A 14,730-nucleotide genomic window follows, 5' to 3' on the forward strand; every position below is an offset into this window, starting at 1 on the left:
AACCCGAAACCCTAAAACACTACCCCCAGCACGACCCCCTACACTACCCAAACACCACTGCACTACCATAAACCCTAAAACACTACCCCCGCACAACCCCCTACACTACCCAAAGACCACTGCACTACCCTAAAACAAGACCCCCTACACTACACAAACACTGCTGCACTACCCTAAAACACTACCCCAGCACGACTCCGTACACTACACAAACACCACTGCACTACCCTAAACCCTAAAACACTACCCCCTACACTGCACAAACACCACTGCACTACCATAAACCCTAAAACACTACCCCCAGCACGACCCCCTACACTACCTAAACACCACTGCACTAGCCTAAACCCTAAAACACTACCCCCGCACAACCCCCTACACTACCCAAAAACCACTGCACTACACTAAACCCTAAAACACGTCCCCCTACACTACCAAAAAAAATGCACTCCCTTAAACACTAAACCACTACCCCAGCACGACCCCCTACACTACACAAACACCACTGCACTACCTTAAACCCTAAGACATTACCCCCAGCACGCCCTCCTACACTACCCAAACACCACTGCACTGGCCTAAACCCTAAAGCACTCCCCCCCAGCATGACTTCCTACACTACCCAAACACCACCGCACTACCCTAAACCCAAAATATACCCTCAGCACTCCCCCCTACACTAACCAAACACAACTGCACTACCCTAAACTCTAAAACACTACCCCCAGCATGACCCCTACACTACCCAAACACCACTGCACTACCATAAACCCTAAAACACGACCCCCGCACAACCCCCTACACTACCCAAAAACCACTGCACTACCCTAAACCCTAAAACACGTCCCCCTACACTACCAAAAAACACTGCACTCCCTTAAACACTAAACCACTACCCCAGCACGACCCCCTACACTACACAAACACCACTGCACTACCCTAAACCCTAAGACATTACCCCCAGCACGACCCCCTACACTACCCAAACACCACTGCACTGCCCTAAACCCTAAAGCACTCCCCCCAGCATGACTCCCTACACTACCCAAACACCACTGCACTACCCTAAACCCAAAATCTACCCCCAGCAAGACCCCCTACACTACCCACACACCACTGCACTACCCTAAACCCAAAATCTACTCCCAGCGCGACCCCCTACACTACCCAAACACCACTGCACTACCCTAAACCCTAAACCCTAAATCTACCCTCAGCATGACCCCCTACACTACCCAAACACAACTGCACAACCCGAAACCCTAAAACACTACCCCCAGCACGACCCCCTACACTACCCAAACACCACTGCACTACCATAAACCCTAAAACACTACCCCCGCACAACCCCCTACACTACCCAAAGACCACTGCACTACCCTAAAACAAGACCCCCTACACTACACAAACACTGCTGCACTACCCTAAAACACTACCCCAGCACGACTCCGTACACTACACAAACACCACTGCACTACCCTAAACCCTAAAACACTACCCCCTACACTGCACAAACACCACTGCACTACCATAAACCCTAAAACACTACCCCCAGCACGACCCCCTACACTACCTAAACACCACTGCACTAGCCTAAACCCTAAAACACTACTCCAAGCAGTACCCCCTACACTACCCAAACACCATTGCACTACCCTAAACCCTAAAACACTACCCCCAGCAGTACCCCCTACACTACCCAAAAAACACTACACTCCCCTAAACCCTAAACCACTACCCCAGCACGACCCCCTACACTACACATACACCACTGCACTACCCTAAACCCTAAGACACTACCCCACCACGACCCCCTACACTACCTAAACACCACTGCACTACCCTAAACCCAAAATCTACCCCTAGCACTACCCCCTACACTACCCAATCACCACTGCACTACCCTAAACCCAAAATCTACCTCAGCACGGCCCCCTACACTACCCAAACACCACTGAACTACCTTAAGCCCTAAATCTACCCTCAACATGACCCCCTACACTACCCAAACACAACTGCACTACCCTAAACCCTAAAACACTACCTCCAGCACGACCCCCTACACCACACCAACACCACTGCACTACCCTAAACCCTGAAACACTACCCCAGCACGACCCACTACACTACCCAAACACCAGTGCACTACCCTAAAACACTACCCCCAGCACGACCCCCTACACTACACAAACACCACTGAACTGCCCTAATCCCTAAAACACCACCCCCAGCATGACCCCTACACTACACAAACACCACTGCACTACCATAAACCCTAAATCTACCCCAAGCATGACCCCCTACACTACACAAACATCACTGCACTACCCTAATCCCTAAAACACTACCCCCAGCACGACCCCCTACACTACCCAAACACCACTGCACTACCCTAAACCCAAAATCTACCCTCAGCACTCCCCCTACACTAACCAAACACAACTGCACTACCCTAAACCCTAAAATACTACCCCCAGCACGACCCCTACACTACCCAAACACCACTGCACTACCATAAACCCTAAAACACTACCCCCGCACAACCCCCTACACTTCCCAAAAACCACTGCACTACCCTAAACCCTAAAACACGTCCCCCTACACTACCAAAAATCACTGCACTCCCCTAAACACTAAACCACTACCCCAGCACGACCCCCTACACTACACAAACACCGCTGCACTACCCTAAACCCTAAGACATTACCCCCAGCACGACCCCCTACACTACCCAAACACCACTGCACTACCCTAAACTCTAAAGCACTCCCCCAGCATGACTCCCTACACTACCCAAACACCACTGCACTACCCTAAACCCAAAATCTACCCCCAGCAAGACCCCCTACACTACCCACTCACCACTGCACTACCCTAAACCCAAAATCTACTCCCAGCACGAACCCCTACACTACCCAAACACCACTGCACTACCCTAAACCCTAAATCTACCCTCAGCATGACCCCCTACACTACCCAAACACAACTGCACAACCCGAAACCCTAAAACACTACCCCCAGCACGACCCCCTACACTACCCAAACACCACTGCACTATCATAAACCCTAAAACACTACCCCCGCACAACCCCCTACACTACCCAAAGACCACTGCACTACCCTAAAACACGACCCCCTACACTACACAAACACCGCTGCACTACCCTAAAACACTACCCCCAGCACGACCCCGTACACTACACAAACACCACTGCACTACCTTAAACCCTAAAACACTACCCCCTACACTGCACAAACACCACTGCCCTACCCTAAACCCTAAAACACTACCCCCAGCACGACCCCCTACACTACCTAAACACCACTTGTTAGACCTGGCACCATTGGCGTGGGTCACCCTTCCATTTTTGTTTGTGCCTCAATGTATTTTTGTGCTGGTGTTAGCTGCTCAGGGCACTGTGCCACTGCCATCCAGTGCCACAGTGCAAGTGCTCCCTATGGTAAAATATATGATGTGAATTGACTTCCATGTTTGGCTTATTTGGTTTACTATCAGTCCCTAGTAGAGTGCACCAGGGGTGCCAAGGGCTTGTATATCCAAATGCTGCTAGTGGGCTTGCAGCACTGGTTGTGCCACCCACAGAAGCGGCGGGGTAAAATGTGTCTAAGGTCTGCCATTGCAGAACCTGCATGCAGTCTGGTACTGTCATGCTGACTGGGCAAGTGTCCCCACTTACCAGTCCCTAAACCTTCCCTTGCCTTCATGTTAGTCACCCCTATGGTAGGCCCTAGGGCAGGGTGCATTGTAAGGATAAGGTAGGACATGCCCTGAGGTGTGTGGCATGTCCTAATAGTGAATTACAGCCATTTTCGTTTTTCACTATTGTAAGGCTACCTGCTCTCCATAGGCCAGAATGGGCTGCTAGATTATAACACTCTATAATCCTAGCCGGCTCAGGAAGCATGGTAAAAATTTGTGTTTAGTATGCCTGAACTCAGAGTAATAAAATACATCTTTTAGTAAAGTTTATTTTAATATCCTGTGTTTGCAAATGCTACTTTTAGAAAGTTAGCATTTGCTTGCTTAACCATTTCAGTCCGCCTCTGGAGGGGAGGGCTATCTTCTTTGTGTGTAGCTTGAGTAACAGGGCTGGGATGTTCCAGGAGACAGGCTGGGGCTGCCAGGTGGTGAATAGGAAGATTACACCAGGATGGGTGGGAGGAGTGCACCTTGACTCTGAATAGGGCAGTGCTCTGCCTCCACAATGCTGGCTCCACCCCCTGGGGAGCGTCTGATGTCTCTGCCCTGCCTGCTGAAAGAAGAAGCCAGAAACCCAATAACAAAGTGCTCCTCACTGAAAAGAACTGGACTGGGATTATGCAAAGGCCCCCCTGGCCTGTAAAGACAAAAGAAACTTAGTATAAATGTAGGAGCCCTGCTCCTAAGAAATCAGATCCTGATTGAACCACGAAGGAACTCTGCCTGACTAGAAGGACCTGGAAGAAGCTGAAGGAGGAGTAACTTTTCCTGACCTGGGGGATTGGCCTGCAGCTGGTGCCTTGCTGAGAAAGGAGAGGAAAAGACTAAAAGAGACTTTGCACTTTGTTTTTCAACTATCTCCAAGGGCCTTGAAGAAGAGCTTGCCCCCTGAACTGAGTCCCAGGACCATTGGACTCATCTGCCCTCTAAAATTTAGTTGCCTGGACGATCTGTGCTTGTTTCCCGCTGGATTTTGGCCCCAGTACGCCTCGTACTACATCCGCCGCGAAGCCGTGTCTTTGCCGCCCGGCACCGTACGTCTACGCTGATCCAAAAGCGTTAGTACGCACCGTATCCCTCCCGGCTGCATTGCACCTAACCTTCCCCGCCGATTCGAGACGTACACCCCTGGCTGCCGAACCCTGTACGCCGGACCCAAGCTCCATCGTCCCGCAGGTACGATCCGTATGCTGCTAACGTACTGCACCGTGCCGTACTCAGAGCTGAGAAGCCGCAGTACGCTGATCCTCCCCGTATGCTGTACGCCGCCTATCCGCACCGAAGGTACGGCTCGAACGCCGACGCCACGGACTCTGCAAGCTGATCCAGATCATCCGCACGTATCCCTAAAGGCCCCGTACAAACGCCGCGTCCCGACGCCGCGACCGGACCAGACCGAATACGCTGCCGAACTACGACCCGGACCCATCAACTTGTCCCGCACTGTCCATCGCGGACCCCACGAACTTAAGGTACTTTGTTCTGTTCGCACCGCAGTGTGCACGTCCCGGACCCCGGAGTCCGCACCGATTGTTTGACTCGTACTTTCTTTGTTTTTAATGCGGACGAGTCATACACCCAGGTACGAACCGTACAAAGCCTGAAAAGAAGCAGAATTGAGTAAGAGAAGCCTATTTTTGCATTTTAAGCTTTTTTGCAAGAACATTGAACTTTAAAATAATACTGTGGTCATTTCTAAACGTTATTCTGGTCTTGTGCTAAGCCTTATATAAAGAAACCTATTTTTGATATAACCTTGACTGGTGTCCACTTGTGGTGTGTCATTGTATTACTGTATGTGTTCACAAATGCTTAACCTATGACGCCCTGAGAATAGTCTTGACTGCTTGCGCCACACTACCTAAAGGGTGAGCAGGGGGTTATTTGAAAGGGTGATCCCCTTATCCTGACTTAGAATTGAGAGTCCCTGCTTGTAGCAAGTGTATACCTGTGCCAACAAGAGACCCCCATTTCTAACACCACTGCACTAGCCTAAACCCTAAAACAAGACCCCAAGCAGTACCCTCTACACTACCCAAACACCATTGCACTACCCTAAACCCTAAAATACTACCCGCAGCAGTACCCCCTACACTACCCAAAAACACTGCACTCCCCTAAACCCTAAACCACTACCCCAGCACGACCCCCTACACTACACATACACCACTGCACTACCCTAAACCCTAAGACACTACCCCCAGCACAACCCCCTACACTACCCAAACACCACTGCACTACGCTAACCCTAAAGCACTCCCCCAGCACGACTCCCTACATTACCCAAACACCACTGCACTACCCTAAACCCAAAATCTACCCCCAGCACTACCCCCTACACTACCCAATCACCACTGCACTACCCTAAACCCACAATCTACCCCAGCATGACCCCCTACACTACCCAAACATCACTGAACTACCCTAAGCCCTCAATCTACCCTCAGCACGACCCCCTACACTACCCAAGCACAACTGCACTACCCTAAACCCTAAAACACTACCTCCAGCACGACCCCCTACACCACAGCAACACCACTGCACTACCCTAAACCCTGAAACACTACCCCAGCACGACCCACTACACTACCCAAACACCAGTGCACTACCCTAAACCCTAAAACACTACCCCCAGCACGACGCCCTACACTACCCAAACACCACTGCACTACCCTAAACCCAAAAACACTACCCCCAGCACGACCCCTACACTACCCAAATACCACTGCACTACCATAAACCCTAAAACACTACCCCCACACAACCCAAAAACCACTGCACTACCCTAAACCCTAAAACACGTCCCCCTACACTACCAAAAAACACTGCACTCCCCTAAACACTAAACCACTACCCCAGCACGACCCCCTACACTACACAAACACCACTGCACTACCCTAAACCCTAAGACATTACCCCCAGCACGACCCCCTACACTACCCATACACCACTGCACTACCCTAAACCCTAAAGCACTCCCCCAGCATGACTCCCTACACTACCCAAACACCACTGCACTACCCTAAACCCAAAATCTACCCCCAGCAAGACCCTCTACACTACCCACACACCACTGCACTACCCTAAACCCAAAATCTACTCCCAGCACGACCCCCTACACTACCCAAACACCACTGTACTTCCCTAAACCCTAAATCTACCCTCAGCATGACCCCCTACACTACCCAAACACAACTGCACAACCCGAAACCCTAAAACACTACCCCCAGCACGACCCCCTATACTACCCAAACACCACTGCACTACCATAAACCCTAAAACACTACCCCCGCACAACCCCCTACACTACCGAAAGACCACTGCACTACCCTAAAACACGACCCACTACACTACACAAACACTGCTGCACTACCCTAAAACACTACCCCCAGCACGACCCCGTACACTACACAGACACCACTGCACTACCCTAAACCCTAAAACACTACCCCCTACACTGCACAAACACCACTGCACTACCCTAAACCCTAAAACACTACCCCCAGCACGACCCCCTACACTACCTAAACACCACTGCACTAGCCTAAACCCTAAAACACTACCCCAAGCAGTACCCCCTACACTACCCAAACACCATTGCACTACCCTAAACCCTAAAACACTACCCCCAGCAGTACCCCCTACACTACCCAAAAAACACTGCACTCCCGTAAACCCTAAACCACTACCCCAGAACGACCCCCTACACTACACATACGCCACTGCACTTCCCTAAACCCTAAGACACTACTCCCAGCACGACCCCCTACACTACCCAAACACCACTGCACTACCCTAACCCTAAAGCAATCCCCCCAGCACGACTCCCTACATTACCCAAACACCACTGCACTACCCTAAACCCAAAATCTACCCCCAGCACTACCCCCTACACTACCCAATCACCACTGCACTACCCTAAACCCAAAATCTACCCCAGCACGACCCCCTACACTACCCGAACACCACTGAACTACCCTAAGCCCTAAATCTACCCTCAGCACGACCCCCTACACTACCCAAACACAAATGCACTACCCTAAACCCTGAAACACTACCCCAGCACGACCCACTAAACTACCCAAACACCAGTGCACTACCCTAAACCCTAAAACACTACCCCCAGCATGACCCCCTACACTACACAAACACCACTGCACTACCATAAACCCTAAATCTACCCCAAGCATGACCCCCTACACTACACAAACATCACTGCACTGCCCTAATCCCTAAAACACTACCACCAGCACGACCCTCTACAATACACAAACACCACTGCACTCCCCTAAACACTGAAACACCAGCCCCAGCACGACTCCCTACAATACTCAAACACCACTGCACTGCCCTAAACCCTGAAACACCAGCCCCAGCAAGACCCCCTACACTTCCCGAACAACACTACCCTAAACCCTGAAACACCACCCCCAGCAAGACCCCCTACACCGCCCTAAGACCACTGCACTGCCCTGAACCCTGAAACATTACCCCCTGCATCACCCCCTACACTGCCCGAGCACCACTGCACTGCCCTAAACCCTGAAACACCAACCCTGCACGACCCCTACACTGCCCGAACACCACTGCTCTGCCCTAAACCCTAAAACACCACCCCCAGCACGACCCCGTACACTGCCCGGACACCACTGCACTGCCCTAAACCCTAAAACACCACCCCCAGCATGACCCCCTACACTGCCCGAACACAACTGCACTGCCCTAAACCATAAAACACCACCCCCAGCACGACCCCCTAATCTGCCGATCACCACTGCACTGCCGTAAACCATAAAACACCACCCCCAGCACGACCCTCTACACTGCCCGAACACCACTGCACAGCCCTAAACCCTAAAACACCACCCCCAGCACGACCCCCTATACTGCCCGAACACCACAGCACTGCCCTAAACCCTAAAACACTACCCCAGCATGACCCCCTACCCTACTCAAACACTACTGCACTACCCTAAACCCTACAACACTACCCCCAGCATGACCCCCTACACTACACAAACACCACTGCACTACCCTAAACCCTAAAACACTACCCCCAGCACAACCCCCTACACTGCACAAACACCACTGCACTACCCTAAACCCTAAAACACTACCCCCTACACTGCACAAACACCACTGCACTACCCTAAACCTTAAAACACCACCCCAGCACGACCCCTACACTACCTAAACACCACTGCACTACCTTAAACCCTAAAACACTAACCCCAGCACGACCCTCTAAACTACCCAAACATCACTGCACTACCCTAAACCCTAAAACATAACCCCAGCACGACCCCCTACACTACCCAAACACCACTGCACCACCCTAAACCCAAAATCTACCCTCCGCACTTCCCCCTACACTAACCAAACACAACTGCACTACCCTAAACCCTAAAACACTACCACCAGCACGACCCCCTATACTACCCAAACACCACTGCACTACCATAAACCCTAAAACACTACCCCCGCACAACCCCCTACACTACCCCAAAACCACTGCACTACCCTAACCCCTAAAACACGACCCCCTACACTACACAAACACCGCTGCACTACCCTAAACCCTAAAACACCACCCCCAGCATGACCCGTACACTACACAAACACCACTGCACTACCCTAAACCCTAAAACACTACCCCCTACACTGCACAAACACCACTGCACTACCCTAAACCCTAAAACACTACCCTAGCACGACCCCCTACATTACCCATACACCACAGCACTAGCCTAAACCCTAAAATACTACCCCAGCAGTGCCACCTATACTACCCAAACACCACTGCACTACCCTAAACCCTAAAACACTACCCTCAGGAGTACCCCTACACTACCCAAACACCATTGCACTATCCTAAACCCTAAAACACTACCCCCAGCAGTACCCCCTACACTACCCAAAAAACACTGCACTCCCCAAAACACTAAACCACTTCCCCAGCACAACCCCCTACACTAAACAAACACCACTGCACTACCCTAAAACCTAAGACACTACCCTCAGCACGACCCCCTACACTACCCAGACACCACTGCACTACCCTAAACCCTAAAGCACTCCCCCAGCACAACTCCCTCCACTACCCAAACACCACTGCACTACCCTAAACCCAAAATCTACCCCCAGCAAGACCCCCTACACTACCCAAACACCACTGCACTACCCTACACCCAAAATCTACCCCCAGCAAGACCCCCTACACTACCCAAACACCACTGCAATACCCTAAACCCAAAATCTACCCTCAGCACTTCTCACTACACTACCCTAAACCCTAAAACACTACCCCCTACACTGCACCAACACCACTGCACTACCCTAAACCCTAAAACACTACCCCCAGCACGAACCCCTACATTACCCAAACACCACTGCACTACCCTAAACCCTAAAACACTACCCCCAGCAGTGCCACCTATACTACCCAAACACCACTGCACTACCCTAAACCTTAAAACTCTACCCCCAGGAGTACCCCCTACACTACCCAAACACCATTGCACTACCCTAAATCCTAAAACACTACCCCCAGCAGTACCTCCTACACTACCCAAACAACACTGCACTCCCCTAAACACTAAAACACTTCCCCAGCACGACCCCCTACACTACACAAACACCACTGCACTACCCTAAACCCTAAGACACTACCCCCAGCACGACCCCCTACACTACCCAAACACCACTGCACTACCCTAAACCCTAAAGCACTCCCCCAACACGATTCCCTACACTACCCTAACACCATTGCACTACCCTAAACCCTAAAACACTACCCCCAGCAGTACCCCTACACTACCCAAAAAACACTGCACTCCCCAAAACACTAAACCACTTCCCCAGCACGACCCCCTACACTACACAAACACCACTGCACTACCCTAAACCCCTAAGACACTACCCTCAGCACGACACCCTACACTACCCAAACACCACTGCACTACCCTAAACCCTAAATCACTCCCCCCAGCACGACTCCCTCCACTACCCAAACACCACTGCACTACCCTAAACCCAAAATCTACCCCCAGCACGACCCCCTACACAACCCAAACACCACTGCACTACCCTAAACCCAAAATCTACCCTCAGCACTTCCCCCTACACTAACCAAACACAACTGCACTACCCTAAACCCTAAAACACTACCACCAGCACGACTTCCTACACTACCCAAACACCACTGCACTACCATAAACCCTAAAACACTACCCTTGCACAACCCCCTACACTACCAAAAAACCACTGCACTACCCTAAACCCTAAAACACTATCCCCAGCACGACCCCCTACATTACCTAAACACCACTGCACTACCCTAAACCCTAAAACACTACCCCCAGCAGTGCCACCTATACTACCCAAAAACCACTGCACTACCCTAAACCTTAAAACACTACCCCCAGGAGTACCCCCTACACTACCCAAACACCATTGCACTACCCTAAACCCTAAAACACTACCCCCAGCAGTACCCCCTACTCTACCCAAAAAACACTGCACTCCCCTAAACATTAAACCACTTCCCCAGCACGACCCCCTACACTACACAAACACCACTGCACTACCCTAAACCCTAAGACACTACCCCCAGCTTGTCCCACTGCACTACCCAAACACCACTGCACTACCCTAAACCCTAAAGCACTCCCCCCAGCACGACTCCCTACACTACCCAAACACCACTGCACTACCCTAAACCCAAAATCTACCCCCAGCAAGACCCCCTACACTACCCAAACATCACTGCACTCCCCTAAACCCAATATCTACCCCCAGCACGACCCCCTACACTACCCAAACACCACTGCACTACCCTAAACCCTAAATCTACCCTCAGCATGACCCCCTACACTACCCAAACACAACTGCACTACCCTAAACCCTAAAACACTACCCCCAGCATGACCCCTACACTACCCAAACACCACTGCACTACCATAAACCCTAAATCACTACCCCCGCACGACCCCCTACACTACCCAAAGACCACTGCACTACCCTAAACCCTAAAACACCACCCCCAGCACGACCCGTACACTACACAAACACCACTGCACTAGCCTAAACCCTAAAGCACTCCCCCAGCACAACTGTCTACATTACCCAAACACCACTTCACTACCCTAAACCCAAAATCTACCCCAGCATGACCCTCTACACTACCCAAACACCACTGCACTACCCTAAACGCAAAATCTACCCCCAGCACGACCCCCTCCACAATCCAAACATCACTGCACTACCCTAAACCCTAAAACACTCCCCCAGCACAACTCCCTACATTACCCAAACAAACGCTAAAACACGACCCCCTAAACTACAGAAAAACCGCTGCACTACCCTAAACCCTAAAACACGACCCCCAGCACAGCCCGTACACTACACAAACACCACTGCACTACCCTAAACCCTAAAACACTACCCCCTAAACTGCACAAACACCACTGCACTACCCTAAACCCTAAAACACTACCCCCAGCACGACCCCCTACATTACCCAAACACCACTGCACTACCCTAAACCCTAAAACACTACCCCCAGCAGTGCCAACTATACTACCCAAACACCACTACACTACCCAAACCCTAAAACACTACCCCCAGGAGTACCCCCTACACTACGCAAACACCACTGCACTACCCTAGACCCAAAATCTACCCTCAGCATGACCCCCTACACTACCCAAACACAACTGCACTACCCCAAACCCTAAAACACTACCCCCAGCACGACCCCCTATATTACCAAAACACCACTGCACTACCCTGAACCCTAAAACACTCCCCCAGCACAACTCCCTACATTACCCAAACACTACTGCACTACCCTAAACCCCAAATCTACCCCCAGCACGACCCCCTACACTACCCAAACACCGCTGCACCAGCCTAAACCCTAAAACACTACCCCAAGAAGTACCCCCTACACTCCCCAAACACCATTGCACTACCCTAAACCCTAAATCTACCCTCAGCATGAGTCCCTACACTACCCAAACACAACTGCACTACCTTAAACTCTAAAACACTACCCCCAGCACGACCCCTACACTACCCAAACACCACTGCACTACCATAAACCCTAAAACACTACCCCCACACGACCCCTACACTAACCAAAGACCACTGCACTACCCTAAACCCTAAAACACGACCACCACCACTACACAAACACCGCTGCACTACCCTAAACCTTAAAACACTACCCCCAGCACAACCCCGTACACTACACAAACACCAATGCACTACTCTTAACCCTAAAACACTACCCCCTACACTGCACAAACACCACTGCACTACCCTAAACCCTAAAACACTACCCCCAGCACGACCCCCGACACTACCCAAAACACCACTGTACTAGCCTAAACCCTAAAACACTACCCCAAGCAGTACCCCGACACTACCCAAAAACACTGCAGTCACCTAAACCACTGCCCCAGCACGACCCCCTACACTACACATACACCACTGCACTACCCTAAACCCTAAAGCACTCCCCCCAGCACAACTCCCTACATTACCCAAACACCACTGCACTACCCTAAACCCAAAATCTACCCCCAGCACGACCCCCTACACTAACCAAACACCATTGCACTACCCTAAACCCAAAATCTACCCTCAGCACTTTCCCCTACACTAACCAAGCACAACTGCATTACCCTAAACCCTAAAACACTACCCCCAGCACGACCCACTACACTACCCAAACACCACTACACTATCATGAACACTAAAACACTACCCCCGCACAACCCCCTACACTACCCAAACACCACTCCACTACCCTAAACCCTAAAACACGACCCCCTACACTACACAAACACCGCTGCACTACCCTAAACCCTAAAACACTACCACCAGCACGACCCGTACACTACACAAACACCACTGCACTGCCCTAAACCCTAACGCACTCCCCCAGCACGACTCCCTACACTACGCAAACACCACTGCACTTCCTTAAACCCTAAAACACTACCCCCAGCATGACCCCCTACACTATCCGAGCACCACTGCACTACCATAAACCCTAAAACACTACCCCCACATGGCCCCCTACACTACCCAAAGACCACTGCACTACCCTAAACCCTAAAACACGACCACCTCCACTACTCAAACACCGCTGCACTACCCTAAACCTTAAAACACTACCCCCAGCACGACCCTGTACACTACACAAACACCAATGCACTACCCTAAACCCTAAAACACTACCCCCTACACTGCACAAAAACCACTGCACTGCCCTAAACCCTAAAACACTACCCCCAGCACGACCCCCTACACTACCCAAAACACCAGTGTACTAGCCTAAACCCTAAAACACTTCCCCAAGCAGTACCCCGACACTACCCAAAAAACACCACAGTCACCTAAACCACTACCCCAGCACAACCCCCTACACTACACATACACCACTGCACTGCCCTAAACCCTAAGACACTACCCCCAGCATGACCCCCTACACTACCCAAACACCACTGCACTACCCTAAACCCTAAAGCACTCCCCCAGCACAACTCCCTACATTACCCAAACACCACTGCACTACCCTAAACCCAAAATCTACCCCCAGCACGACCCCCTACACTACCCAAACACCACTGCACTACCCTAAACCCAAAATCTACCCTCAGCACTTCCCCCTACACTAACCAAGCACAACTGCATTACCCTAAACCCTAAAACACTACCCCCAGCACGACCCCCTACACTACCCAAAACACCACTGTACTAGCCTAAACCCTAACCCACTACCCCAAGCAGTACCCAACACTACCCAAAAAACACTGCAGTCACCTAAACCACTACCCCAGCACGACCCCCTACACTACACATACACCACTGCACTACCCTAAACCCTAAAGCACTCCCCCAGCACAACTCCCTACATTACCCAAACACCACTGCACTACCCTAAGCCCACAATCTACCCACAGCACGACCCCCTATACTACCCAAACACCACTGCACTACCC

Source organism: Triturus cristatus, chromosome 1_1 (assembly GCF_964204655.1).
Source record: "Triturus cristatus chromosome 1_1, aTriCri1.1, whole genome shotgun sequence".
Taxonomy (NCBI): Eukaryota; Metazoa; Chordata; class Amphibia; order Caudata; family Salamandridae; genus Triturus; species Triturus cristatus.